Here is a 14,361-nt window from a genome sequence, read left to right on the forward strand (position 1 = left end):
TCTGTAGAGGACTCACATAATTCGATTTCGGATGCTATTAACTCATTCACATTACCCTTGTTGTTTTAGGAAGAAAAGTATGCGTCAACTCTTTTTTTTAATTTTACCAATAATATCCAAAGTACTTTTTCAAATTTCTTTCTTTGAAAAGAAACATAGCTTATTATGTAACCTCTTGAAATTGCCTTGAAAGCATCTCAGACAAAATGCACCACAAAATCCTCTATCTTGTTTATTTAAAAAAGGTTTTATCATTTGAAATAGGTCTCTTTTTGATTGATCCATTTTTTGGCCCACAATCCCGGCCCGTGGCATCGGTGCTGCAGTGAGGGAGGTCCCACCGATGTCCTGGTCCACCTCAGCCATTGTCCCCATCTTTAAAAAGGGCGATAGAGCACCTCCTCATTGCTAGCGCCCCCTATCTTTGACAGATAAAGGTGAAAGTAGTGTGAAGTGGTACCCTTAATCGACTCTTCGTGTGGGCAGAGGAAAACGAGGTCCTTTCTGACCTGCAGTTTGGTTTCAGATCGGGGCTTAGCACAAGTGACCAGTGCATAAACCTACACTTGATTGTAAATAAATATGTGACGGCTAGGTCTGGGATTCTTTACATAGCATTAGTGGACCTGGCCTCTGCTTTTGGCAGAACGCAGCAGCACACATAGGAGGAAGTAATGAGGAGAAATAAAGATATTTCTCCTCATTACGACTCACCTGGGAGGGATGCCATTTTGACGAATTCCCAGGTCTATCCCTGATGGTAAATTTGGGACTGAACCAAAATCCATGGGTGGATGCTTGGGAACACCCACGCTCCACCCATGGAACACCTCCCTGGGTCAGAGTAACTCAAAAAGTAGCGATTTGTGCTGAGTTGCGTTACTCTTGATTTATTAAGCCACGCAAGGTGGACGCAACTCCTTCATAAACATCCTCCCATGATTATGGTCATGTCGGGGTTCAGCTTTAAGAAACAAAGGGAGAGCGAGGAAATAAAGAGGTACTTCCCTTTTCCCCAAATCAACAACCGAACATCAGAAGGGATGGACCCTGCAGGGGAAGACTAAAACACTGCAACACAGTTCCAGGAAAAACGGGGAGAAAAAACCAATTGGTTTAAAAAAGAAAACTCACCCACCAACCTAGCTGGCGGCAGGCTTCATCATTGGGTTCCCACCTGGGCTACCGAATGCAACCCAGATGTGCTTCGACGCGTGATTACAGCGGAGCAGGGGCTTTTAGGTCTCGGCTGGCGTAGGCTGCGCTGACATGCGCAGTCTCGCTGGCGAGATTTAGTGTTAACAGGTATTTTTCTGTAAGGGGCATTAAGCCCCGCCCCTCTTTTCCATTGGCTGGCGTCACCGTTTATGCTAAACGGTGGCCAGCCATTGGAAAAGAGGTGTCTGTGACATATTTGCTTTGCTTTTTGAGCCGTCCCATTTGGCCGGCCTCGCCTGCATTGCGTTCGTCGCAAAAGGCGAGGCCGTCCAAGTGGGACGGCAGAGAAAAAGCGAAACGAAAACGTTATGGGAGCGCTTGTTACATGTTGCTGTGACAAGCAAAAGCAGATTGCAATAGATTATGCAGGCTTGTGTGTGCCTTTTCAGCGTACGTCCACCCTGGCTCCACCTAATGTACCATTCCATGCCCATGTTTACCCAACCACAGACCAGCAGCAACTGTACTGCTCGGGACCATAGTGGCAGCTGAGGCGCACTGTAGTGCCATGAGCCACCTGGTCCAAGGGAGGACCGAAAGCTGCCGCCATCCCGGAAACACGCACCATACCAAATACACCCCAAAGCGTGCCCCAAGCAGGCCCGGAAAGGGGCTTAAGTAGCGCGAGAGACTCACGAGAAGCGCGCGGAGCCGGGCTGAGAGCAACGCGAGGCCACGGCTTCAGAGACTTCCCGGTGAGTGACCCGGTGGGGAAGGGCCGCCAGGCGGTGAGGGAGAGAGCCCCTGGGGTGAGGACCGTCTCTAGGGGAGAAGGAGGTGAAGTGGCGAGGGAGAGCTCAGGTCTCTGGCAGGAAGAGGAGAGGCCGGGCGGTGGAGGCAGAAGGGGTGCGAGGCTCAGCCGCCCAGGGACCCCCTCTCCCCTCTTTGTGACATCCTTTGCTACTCCTATGTGTAAGCCAGCAGAAGTGACATACTTAGCTACTCCTATGTGTAAGCCAGCAGAACTCCGAGTGCTGGGAGAGATCCTGCAGCTTGCGGTGAGAAAACTACAAGTCCCAGAATGCATTGTGCTCTTGGCTAAGATACCAGACTGGTGAGTCATTGGTAAATGCAAGGGGCGTGAAATAGGGGAAAGCAGGGGTAAAGGGAAGGGACAGACGGGGGTGTGAGAAAGCAGGGGGCAGCGGTGGACAGTGGGTCATTATTTTTGCAGTTTTATATAGCGCAACTCAACCCGAATGAATTAAAGGACTTAACATGAGCATCATTCATTGTCGCACATGGCTGCCTAGTGGTTGTCATTGCCCCTGCTGGTATTTTCAACAAGTGTTGCACGTTCTGGAAACTGTAGTTTCGTTTTCACTAGCATGAGCAAAAGCTTTGAAACGTAAATGTGCAAACTGAAAAACAGGACGTCCTCAAAGTGTCACAAAGTTTATTCACTTGGCAGCAATAGGTGAAAGAGTAGGACTGAAAAGAAGTCAGATCAAAGCAAAGGCACAGTAATGGACTTGGGTGTGGGGAGGTGAACAGGTACGGAATGGGGATAAAGGGGTAGATTGGTGCACTGGGGTAGGTCACATAAGAAGGCAGATGTTTGAAAAGGAGGAAGGTGGTCTCAAGGGAGAGGAGCTGGTAGCCCTCGATGACAACAGCTTGAAGTTTGTTTGACACAGTACAGAATAAGATGCCCTTTGCCAGGCAGCTGTTTTGAAAGAAGGTTCTGTAGAGACAGGCGTCTTTGAAGAGGGACATACATACAAGCGACTGGAGAAACGAGGACGATGGGACATCTATGTCCCTCTATTAGTGAGAAAAGTGACTGAAGACCAACAGGTAGTTGTCAACTCACCCATATTTGCCAGGTGTCACCTTCTTTTTACTTCGGTTCACCCGCCTCACAAACCTTAGAGTGTGATAGGGTCACCTGCTTTTCAAATCAATATTACCCTCCAAAGAAACGTTTAATTTGGCATTCAGCTTAATGGGATTTTTCGTCAAGTGATTGACAGCTGTTACATCAAACTGTGACTTCGAAGTCTAATGGAGTGTCCAGTCTGACACTGTAGACTGGATCTGTATGTACACGCAGGATCTCTACTGACCTACTGTAGGAGCGGTGATATTTCACGGACACTAAACAATATGTGCTTAGTTGGGTTGCTGTATAAACCGGCGTGACCCTGTAGTTGTACTAATCAACATCACACAGATGTTTGTTTGGAATTTGACCTTTCCACTGTCCCTGCAGACTTAAAGACGAATAAACCTGTTCCTGCGGAACCCTCAAACTGGTCCTGAAATTGGGTAATTCAGTGATTTTCCCCGAAGTATTGCTGTGGGCCCCACAAACATGTCCTGAAGTTATTTGACTGTCCCCTGTAACATGGCGCCTGTGAGCCCCCCACAAAGGTCCTTTATTTAGTTTGTTCAGTAATCTTCTCTGATGTATAGCCTCGGGGCCCGCAGAATGTCCTGAAATTGGGCTGTTCAACAATACCCTCTAATTCTCGCCGTTTTGCACACCAGAAAGGTCCTGAAGTTTAGTTATTCAGCAGCCCTCTTCTGATGTATCTTCTGTGGTCCCCACATATCCTGACATTAGGTTAGTCAGTCATCCCCTTTGCTATTTTGCTTGTGGGCACTCCTTCCCCAAGATAGGCCATGGCATTAGTTTATTCAGTGACCACAACCTACTTTGTTAAATGAATTCCATCTCCTCATATGAATTGCCTGTGGGCGCCACAGATGTGCCTTTAAATTAGGTTCAATCCCCTCTGATGTATTGCTTGTTGTCCCCCTAAATGTGCTCCTGATGTCACCTGTACAGAGATTTCCTCTGTGAAGTATTACTTGTGGGTCCGTAAGATATATCTTTAAGGTAGGTCTGATCCCCTCTGATGTGTCAGTTTTTGGGTCCCACAGACATAACCTGACATGCGGTTAGTCAATGATATGTGGGCCCCACAGAAATGCCTTTAAGTTATTTAATCCACCAATTCATCCCTTGTGGACCCCACATGCATGTTCTGAAGTTTGGTCAGGCAGTGATTTACACTGATATTTCTTTGTCTGCGGGCTCCACTTGCAACTAGCGAAATAAGGTTAGTTGATTAGTCCAGCTAATGTATGGCAGAAGTTGTTTTATTTTATGGCCTCATGGAAATAATGCTAGAATGTCATTTCATGTGTGTCCCCCCCCCAATAATTGAAGCCATTATTTCAGTCTTTACTTGACAACTACTCTTTTGTTGTGTTTTTGCTGTGACTACTACTTTTTGTTGTATACTTAATTTTACTGTACAATACCATTAGCAAAGCAAATGGCTTTAACTTAATCAAAGGCGAGACCTATTGCAGTTTCAATGCTTGTTTTGTGAAGGGAATGGGATAAGGCATGAATAAAAATGCCTCTAGGATCCTCTGTCAGAGGTAGAGCAGCTTTATTCTTGAGGTCCCAGGACATGGCATCTCATGCTGGACCGCAGTAGGTTCTGATGCGGACAGACTACCTTGACGAATGTGTGACTACAGGTGTCCGCCCCCCGCCGGGATCGATGTGACTGCATAATAGCTACGCATTAATTCTAACATGTTGGTGTGAACCGTAAGTACGGTATTATTCACAGCATGCCTTAGTGTGTGTGCTGATATCTCACGAGGCCTTCTTTGATTTGGCCCCACTGCACCGTTTGGTCCTGAAGAAAGCCTTTGTAGTTACATTGTAAGGCTGAAACATGTAGACCACTATTTGGATATTAAAGATCAAATTAGTCTTTGCAGTATGCACCCTTGTTTTTTAACCTTGTCCTGGCACCACAAAACCGATCATTAATGGTGTTTTGCTCCTTCTATGTGTGTTGCAGAATGCAGCACACAAAGAAAAGGAAGGAAGGCGGAATAAAAGTATTTCTCTTTGCTGTGCCATTCCAACGCCTCCCCAGGGAGGCGTAGGATTCTGATGCATTCTCGGTTCACGACACTTTGTAAATCTGGGAATGTGTCCGGTTCCGTGGATGTTTCATGGGAACAACCACAGCAACACCCTTGGAACGCTCCTTTCATGCAGAGTACAAGGCCATGAAAAGCCACGCAGGGTGACTTTACATGTTCTTGTAAATATGGCGGCAACACTGCGCTGCTGATGCAGCAAACAAGGTGATGCACCTGCGGCGCAAGGGGCTTGTAGATATGCCCCAAGGTTTTTTTACCTTATCTGGGGGTAAACTAGTACTTCAATCTTTGTCCAGCAAGGCCCGGGTCTATGTAACTACCTGTCACCCTCAGAATGTAAGGGCCACACGTTCCAAATGAAGAGCCCGATTTTTATTTAGTCGTACGTGTTACTCCATCGCCACTGAGATGGAGTAACACATCCGGTGAAATATAAATCAGGTACTATGTGTGGAGCATGATAAGCTCCACCCGACAAAAGTGTTTTTATTCCTAAAGCTCTTTTGTTTGGCTGTAAGACAACGAGGCCCCGGAGCAGTTAAACATGGACCAACTGATGAATCTTTATACGAATTGCTAAAACGATCCTGAAACCATGGGGCATATTTACAAGCCCCCAGGGCCATTGGAGCGTCACTTGTTTTGATGCTCCATTGATGCTGTGTGCTGACAAATATTTATAAGGCCGCGCTAAGCCACTTTGCGTGGCTTTACCAGGCCTTGTAAACATGGCCCTCTTTCACGCAGTACTGTGCGTTCAAGGGGAGTGTCAAGGGTTGCTGTGAGTTTTCCAACGCAAGTCCCATGGCTTTTTGACACTGCCCCAGATTTGCAAGGATTGGTAAATCTGAGGCAGCGACAACAACTAATGCCTTTCCAGGGGAGTCTTTAAAGTGGGACAAAGAGGAGAAATACTTTTATTTCTCCTCGTTTGTTGCTCTTTGTAAATGTGCTGCATTCTGCAGGACACATAAAAATAGAAAAACACCATTCATGATTTTTTTGTGCAGGAAGGTGTCCTTTCCTGCAGAAACACAATCATCCTTGCAACGCAGGCGCCCTTGCACTATGGTGCAACAGTGCCTGCGTTGGTGCCTGGCCGCAGTTTTAGCACCGGCGCCGTATTCTTGTAAGTACGGCGCATCCCCACCATTTTGAAATGGCGCAGCGCGGCACAGCTAAATTGCTTGCAGCGCCACGCTGCGCCATTTTATCCCGCTATATTCCAGTGTGTGCGATTTCAATATTAAGACTCAAAGAAGCACTGGTAAACCCTCCTCCAGAAGGTGCCCCACCAGCGCGGTTGTAAGGCGCGTGATTCCGCCTCCATGTGGTGCACGAAGAGGCGCCTAAGAAGGGGGTAAAATAAGTTACAATGGTTTTTTCTCCTGATCTTCATCAAAATATATTTAAAACGTTGCAGTGTCCAAGTACTATATGAAGGAGGCAATGTTAAATACAAACAAAAAAGTTAAAACCACTTCCGCTAAAAGTAGATTTTCAAGAGGAACATTCCAAGGTAAACGTTTTTTTGGGACGAGTAACATTTGTGTAACTCCCACACCAATTATTATACAGGCTGATGCGAGATAAAGGTACCACCTCTGCCACTATCCAGCAACCCGGATTAGCTTTACTCACTCTCGTTTGCTCCTTACCTTAACTTCGACACTTATTCACCTTCCAGTTTAAAAAGAATGTTAACTCCTTATGAGGAAATACATTGCTTCCCCTTCCACATTGCTGTCCCCCCCTCCCCCACAATGACTTTCAGTGTCTCTGTCAGGATAGTGTAGCACTTTAGAGATCTGTAACCGAGCCTGCATCTTTTCCTGCATCAGGCTGACTTCCTCAGGAAGGATTCAAGGCTGGCAGATGTTTTGCAGACACTGAGCTTGAATCTCCACTAGGGTTGGGACGGGTAGAGCTGCTCATTTGGAATAGCGACAGATGCTTGCGATGGGATTAGAGAAACGCGGTCTCGCTCCAATGAGACCCGGTCTTGTTATCTTCTGAGACCTGATCAGAAGGGCTTCGGGCATTCGGCACATTCGCTCCATCAACTGAGGCCTCAGAAAGGGAAGTGCGAACTTGGCTAAAGGGAACAGGATCAGCAGCAAAGCCACCGGTCTTGTGATCTTCCAGTTCCCACCTCATTAGACCCAAGAGTGGGCACCTCTGCACCATGACGCTTAACCTGACGCGAGCCTCAAAGTTTCAGCGATGGAACCAGAGAGTACGGTGCAGAGATGCTTTCGGCAGCCTTCTCTCTGATCCCTGCTGCTAGGGCAGCGCCCAGAGACCATCTGGTAAGAGATAGAACAAACCTGGACTTAATCCCAGGGATGAGTGCAGGAGCCCAAACTCAAGTGCCAGAAATGCACTGTGTGTGTGTGTCGGCGTGGAAGGTGTTTGTAGCACACCGGCCTGGCTATGGATGGGGCAATGGGATGCCGAAGTGTGGGCATAGCCCAGGCTTACAATTCAAGGCATTTACAGGGAGGAGGGCAAAAGTACAAAACTGCCCTCATCAAGAAATACTTACAATTTCCTTTAGTGTCGGTTATTGTGGATGCATTTTTCCAAAATGAACTTCTAAGTCTTTGTTTGCCAAAAATCTTCCACTGAAATAGCAGGGGGTGGCAGGGTCCCCTCTTCAGTTCATCGGTAAACTGTTCATCTCTTTACCAGGTCTGCCATACAGCTTACAATTTGCTGAAACTTTTGTAGAAAAATGAATTGGGGAAGAACAGCAAACCCCATCGTATGAATGAATCCTAATAGGTTTTCATCAGGGCTTGACAATGTGCAAATAAATGTGACATTTGCTGACAAGTTTTCAAAACAAAATTTGGGTGATCCAGTCACATGCTACAAGGCTGCCTGCAGCCAGTGGCGCATCTACAAACACCACTCATGGTCCCAGAAAAGACGCAAATGCATCCAGTCCCTTCACAGACACAACACGCTGCCGCGTAGCCTGAGGGGTCTCCACTCTGCACAGGCACTGTGCCCATCAGGCAGCCCCATGCCTCCACCCATCTCCACCCCTCACATACACTGTGCCCATCAGGCAGCCCATGCCTCCACCCATCTCCACCCCTCACATACACTGTGCCCATCAGGCAGCCCATGCCTCCACCCATCTCCACCCCTCACATACACTGTGCCCATCAGGCAGCCCTATGAATGCAGTCCTTTCACAAGCTCCATGCCTCCACCTATCTCCACCCCTCACATACACTGTGCCCATCAGGCAGCCCTATGAATGCAGTCCTTTCACAAGCTCCATGCCTCCACCCATCTCCACCCCTCACATACACTGTGCCCATCAGGCAGCCCTATGAATGCAGTCCTTTCACAAGCTCCATGCCCCTCACCCATCTCAACCCCTCACATACACTGTCCCCATCAGGCAGCCCTATGAATCCAGTCCTTTCACAAGCTCCATGCCTCCACCCATCTCAACCCCTCACATGCACTGTGCCCATCAGGCAGCCCCATGGCTCCACCCATCTCCACCCCTCACATACACTGTACCCATCAGGCAGCCCTATGAATGCAGTCCTTTCACAAGCTCCATGCCTCCACCCATCTCCACCCCTCACATACACTGTGCCCATCAGGCAGTCCTATGAATGCAGTCCTTTCACAAGCTCCATGCCTCCACCCATCTCAACCCCTCACATGCACTGTGCCCATCAGGCAGCCCCATGGCTCCACCCATCTCCACCCCTCACATACACTGTACCCATCAGGCAGCCCTATGAATGCAGTCCTTTCACAAGCTCCATGCCTCCACCCATCTCCACCCCTCACATACACTGTGCCCATCAGGCAGCCCTATGAATGCAGTCCTTTCACAAGCTCCATGCCACCACCCATCTCCACCCCTCACATACACTGTGCCCATCAGGCAGCCCTATGAATGCAGTCCTTTCACAAGCTCCATGCCTCCACCCATCTCAACCCCTCACATACACTGTGCTCATCAGGCAGCCCCATGCCTCCACCCATCTCAACCCCTCACATACACTGTGCCCATCAGACAGCCCTATGAATGCAGTCCTTTCACAAGCTCCATGCCTCCACCCATCTCAACCCCTCACATACACTGTGCCCATCAGGCAGCCCCATGCCTCCACCCACCTCCACCCCTCACATACACTGTGCCCATCAGGTAGCCCTATGAATCCAGTCCTTTCACAAGCTCTGTGCCCCTCACATCACTATGCCTCTCAGGAAGCCCAATGGATTCTGCCCCCTCAACGGCCCGTGCCTCCCCCGCCTGTATCATTGTTTGGTCTCCTTTAGGGGTAGCTAGGATCAGCAGAGGCTACCCAGGCTCACCATTGGCAATCCTGGCAACACCTTTGAGGCCCCTGGTCCAAGGGAATTTGAGGACAGCAATCGGAGCAAAAGGTTAGCAGGCTCTATGAGTCCTGTTTACTCTTTGTATCAGCTGTTGACAGGCAAAGGGTGGACCAAGGGGCAAACCCTGGGATGTCTTTGTGGCCTAAGGGGCAAGGTGTCACCTTTCCGCTCTCTCAGGTATCTTGATGAATTTAAATCTTTGTTAATTAGAGCTCCTTTCTCTCTGGTCTGAACCCCAGAGGTCAGTGGAGAGTTAGAGATGTCAATGTGTGTAGACCCACCCTACCCTCTGCATCGACGCTCAGCTGGTGATTGGTTACTACTCGTAGAACCCTCTTTGAAGGTCGAGGACCGATCTCCCCCTCCGGATTCACCTTCAAAGGGAATCTGAAATAAAATCTATTCTCTGGCTGCAGAGGATCACAACCACAGGTTGTCTTTAGCCATGACACAAAGGGGCAGATTTATATCGGACTTGCGCCACTTTTACGCCGCCGTTGCGTCACTTTTGTGACGCAGAGGAGGCGTAAACCCTGCGCCATGTTGCGCCCCATTTACAACGTGACGCATCTAGGGAGATGCGTCACGTTGTAAAGCTTGCGCCACATGTGGGCGTACCTGCACGGGGGGGGCGTTCCGGCGCAGGAACGCCTCCGAAAAGTGGCTGAGTGAAATCTACAAGATTTCACTCAGTCACTTTTCCGGCCATGCTGCGTCAAAACCCTGTGCCTGCTTGAAGCAGGCATAAGGATTGATGCAGCATTGTAACGATAGGGCACCCCGAGCCTTGCTGGAGCTGCGTCGCGCTTGCGACGCAACTCCAGCAATGTGCCAACCTTCCGCCATCAGATGCGTCACGCATCTGTTTATCCTTGCGCCACGATGCGCTGCATTGTAAATGCGGCGCATCTATCGTGGCGCAAGGGTAAACTTTCGTGACGCATCTTTCCTAGCGCATCCCTGCTGACTTGCAGGGATGCGCCAGGAAACATAAATCTGCCCCAAAGTCTTTAGCCCAATCACATGATCTCCTTGGTCCAATCGCAAAGCCTTTAGCCCAATCACAAGATCTCCTTGATCGAATCTCAAAGCCTTCAGCCCAACCACAGGGTATCTTTATCCCAGTCACAGACTATCTTTATTCTTATCTCAGGCTGCCTTTAGCCCAATTACAGGCAGTCTTTAGCCAGATCATAGGTTTTCTTTAGTCGATTCAAGGTTGTTGTGAGAAGTTGGCCTGGTATATGATGTTCACTAGTTAAAGTGACCACCTTGTACCATGCCAAGCAACCCTTATGGTGTGGTTGTAAGTCAACCTTTTCGGACTAGCTGCCCTAGTGGTAGCGTAGGCTATGCAGTCTTTGAGGCTAAACTCGTTAAAGCGTGTTAAGCAGGCTGTTTTACCAAATGTAACCCCCTTTTATACCAATGAAAGGACACCACACAGATATATATTCAAAATATATATGTATTTATTTCTCAAAGTATCCCCTAGACTCCTTATGAGCACAGGAGCACAAATCGTTAAACAAGACAATGTTATAATATACAGAAGTTGCACTTTATATGGATAGGCCCTGGTGGCCGATCAAACCATATACTAAAATAGTGGTATAAGTACCACGAACAGGAAAGGGAAAAGGCCTAGGGCCTCTAGAACCGCTGGGCCTACAAGGAGCTAACTTCAGTTAGTGACCAGGAGGTCCACGGGTCGCGTGTGCAGTGAGTAAAGTCACACGCGTGCTCCCATAGGTTTTCAATGGGTGCGTAAAAGTTAAAAAGTTACTGCAGAAAGGATCTTCTGGTTGGACTACGATCTCAAGATTCAAAACACAGACACTAGAGATGTTTCTCTACACTTGGGCACCGGAGTGCCAGCTTTACCTCACCCACAGGAAGCGGGTGCATAGGTCTCGAAGTGCGTCGGGTTTCTTCTATCGATTCAATGGAGCCTGATGACAAAGATGCTGCAGGCGGTCGGTCCAGAAGAGATGCGTTGGATCCAGGGGTGGATCGGAGTTGTAGAAGACCTGAAAGCAGAGGGGACAGTGTTCACAGTCACTAGCCAGTGACCGGCGTGGCACCAGGTGGGTACCAGGCGATGTTGGGTGCAAACAGGTGATGAGGGGTAGCTTGTCTCCGCAGCCACGTGGTCCCTGAGGGTCGACAACGTCCAGGAGTCGGTTCACAAGCTGTCCCACGCAGGCTCTCGCTGTCGGCGGTGTTGGCGACTCGAAAGAAGCAAACAAGCCTTGGCAAAGGCAGGAGTCGTGGAAAGTGAGGAAAGCTGATTGTTCTGACCAGCAAGGTCAGAGGGGCTGCTCCTTTGGAGAGCAGCTAGGGCCAGTCTGGAGCAACCAGACCAGCATCGTTGATTTTCAAATAGGTCACCAAAATGGCCACTAGCCAACAGGCCAGGGACCGGGCAGGCGCGTCGAGATGCAAAGTGCAGAGGGGCCCCACGCAGATCGTGGAGATGCTGGAGGGCTCACCTTTGGTGCAAATGCTGCTCGGGTGTTGGGCTTCTCAGGACCCAAAGCACAACTTGGAGGGAGCCTCTGTCGTTGCGCTTGCAGCTTGTCGTCGGTCTTCCAAGATGGCTGGCTCCACGTGTCTCGGTGCCTCCACGGGTTCCTTCTTTGCAGGGACTGTGGATCGGGCGGTGAGAGGTCTGGAGGTCCAGTCCTTGTTGGGCTCTGGGCTCGGGCTCCGGCAGGAGGTGGCAGCAAAGCAGACATTCAATAGCTGGTTGGTGCTTGCGTTAGCAAGATGGTCACTCCCTGACCATAGGGGAGATTTCCTTCAGTCCTCTGTGCAGCAGAGCGTCGAAGTTCCCGTCTTCTTCTTGTGGTTAAGTTGATTCCAGGATGTCTGAAGTTTTAGGACACAGCTCCTACCTTTAAGCGGATTCTAGGGGCCGGACTACCTGCTAGGTCCCTCCCTATGGGTGGGACCAGGAAGGGGGGTGGTTACACCCCCAATCCTTTGTCCAGCTCGCCCCAGGTCCGGGGCTGGTGTGCCCCAGGACCGGTTTGAACTGGCATATGCACGAGGCTGCTTGTGAGCCTCAGGCATGTCTGATTCTATTCAAGCCCTACCTGACCAATACACAAAACCCTGTCTGGGGTGGTGCTCGCACCTCCCCTGGCAGGAAACCCTTTGTCCACACCTCCCAAGCTGGAAGGACTCCCAGCAGCAGGAGGGCAGACTTGTGTCTGTGGTGGCAGCATCCATTTTGTGGAGCTGAGGCTATGTCTGATTTTACCCGGGTTTCAGGTACTGTACATGTCGTGTCCCTCTAGAAGGGTGGAATGCTAACCCCGTCGCCAGAATTGGCGAGGGGTTAGTATTCCAATTCGTATGACACCTTACTCGACATGTATTGATAAAGCCAAACCAAAGATAGCATTTAACCGCGAGGTTCATAATGCACTTAAGAGTATATGGTATGGCGATATCTGGAAACAGCAAAAGGAAGTGGTTCCGATCACTGCAGACAGGCTCAGCTCATGCCAGAGCACCATCTCACATGAAACCAAGCACTCTGCCTTCAGGATTGTCAAGGCTTGCCATAGGAGTGACTTATAGGTTACATGTGTCCCATTTAAGGTTAGGTATAGGTATACTACACCTAAGTAAGAGGTGGTTACACCAACTTACCCCAGCTGAGAAATCAGCCAGTTGTGTCAAATTTGTTAGGCCAAGCCTGGGGTGGCATAATAAATGCTTCAGCCCTTGGCAGGCCTTAGATACACCAATGCCCTGGGTACCTAGTGTACACTGGTACAGGGGCTCACAGGGTGATCCAACCAATTGGGTATGTACCTAGGGTACATGGAGTCCATTTTAAAGAGAGAACAGATGGGCTGAGATCCTGAATGGCAGGATCTCAGGCCAACTAAGTCGAAAAACCAGCTAGACACTAGGCAAAAAATTGGGGGTAACCATAGTCAGATATCCACCTTCCTACAGTTGTCTTTAGGTGAATCACAGACTGTCTTCAGTCTGATTACAGCTATCTTTGCCTGATTACAACCTGTCTTAGACCCAATCACATGCTTTATTTAGCCTGATTACAGACTTGCTTTAATCCAATCATAGTCTGCGTTTAGCCCGAACCCAGGCTGTCTTTAGCCCGTTTACAGGTTTCTGTAGTCCAATCACAGGATGTCTTGAGTCCAATCACAGGCAGTCTCTAGCCCAACCAAAGGCTGTCTTTCGTCTGGTCACCAGTTTCCTTTAGCCCATTCACAGACCATCTTTAGCCTGGTCACAGGGTGTCTTTAACCTGATTACAGGTTTTCTTTAGTCCAATCACAGGCTGCGCACGGTCCAGTCACAGACAGTCTTTAGCCTGGTCACAAGATGTCTTTAGCCCGATTGCAGGTTTCTTTTTGTCCAATCACAGTCTACCTTTGGTCTAATTACAGCTGTCTTTAGCACAATCACAGGTTTCCTTTACTCTGATCACCGGTTTCCTTTAGTCCAACCGCAGCCTGCCTTTGGTCCAATCACAGTCAGTGTTTAGCCCAAACACAGGATGTTTTTACCTCTATCACCGGTTAAACTTTACTCTGAGGAAAGGTTTACTTTGGTTCAATTGCAAACATTCTATAGCCTGATTACAGGATGTCTTTTGCCCAAACACAGGTTTCCTTTACTCCGATCACAGGTTTCCTTTACTCCGTTCACAGTTTTCCGGAGATAATAATTTTTAAAATGAACCACTTTCTAGTTCTTCAAAGCATATAGTGCCAACTTGGGACATCTGGTCGCGCTTCACCGGAACAAAGTCAAAGTTTGAGGCCAACCACGATGGAGCTCTGGTCAGATGCACTAAGTGGGAGGCCCAAG

This window comes from Triturus cristatus, chromosome 3_1 (assembly GCF_964204655.1).
Source record: "Triturus cristatus chromosome 3_1, aTriCri1.1, whole genome shotgun sequence".
NCBI classification, from domain to species: domain Eukaryota; kingdom Metazoa; phylum Chordata; class Amphibia; order Caudata; family Salamandridae; genus Triturus; species Triturus cristatus.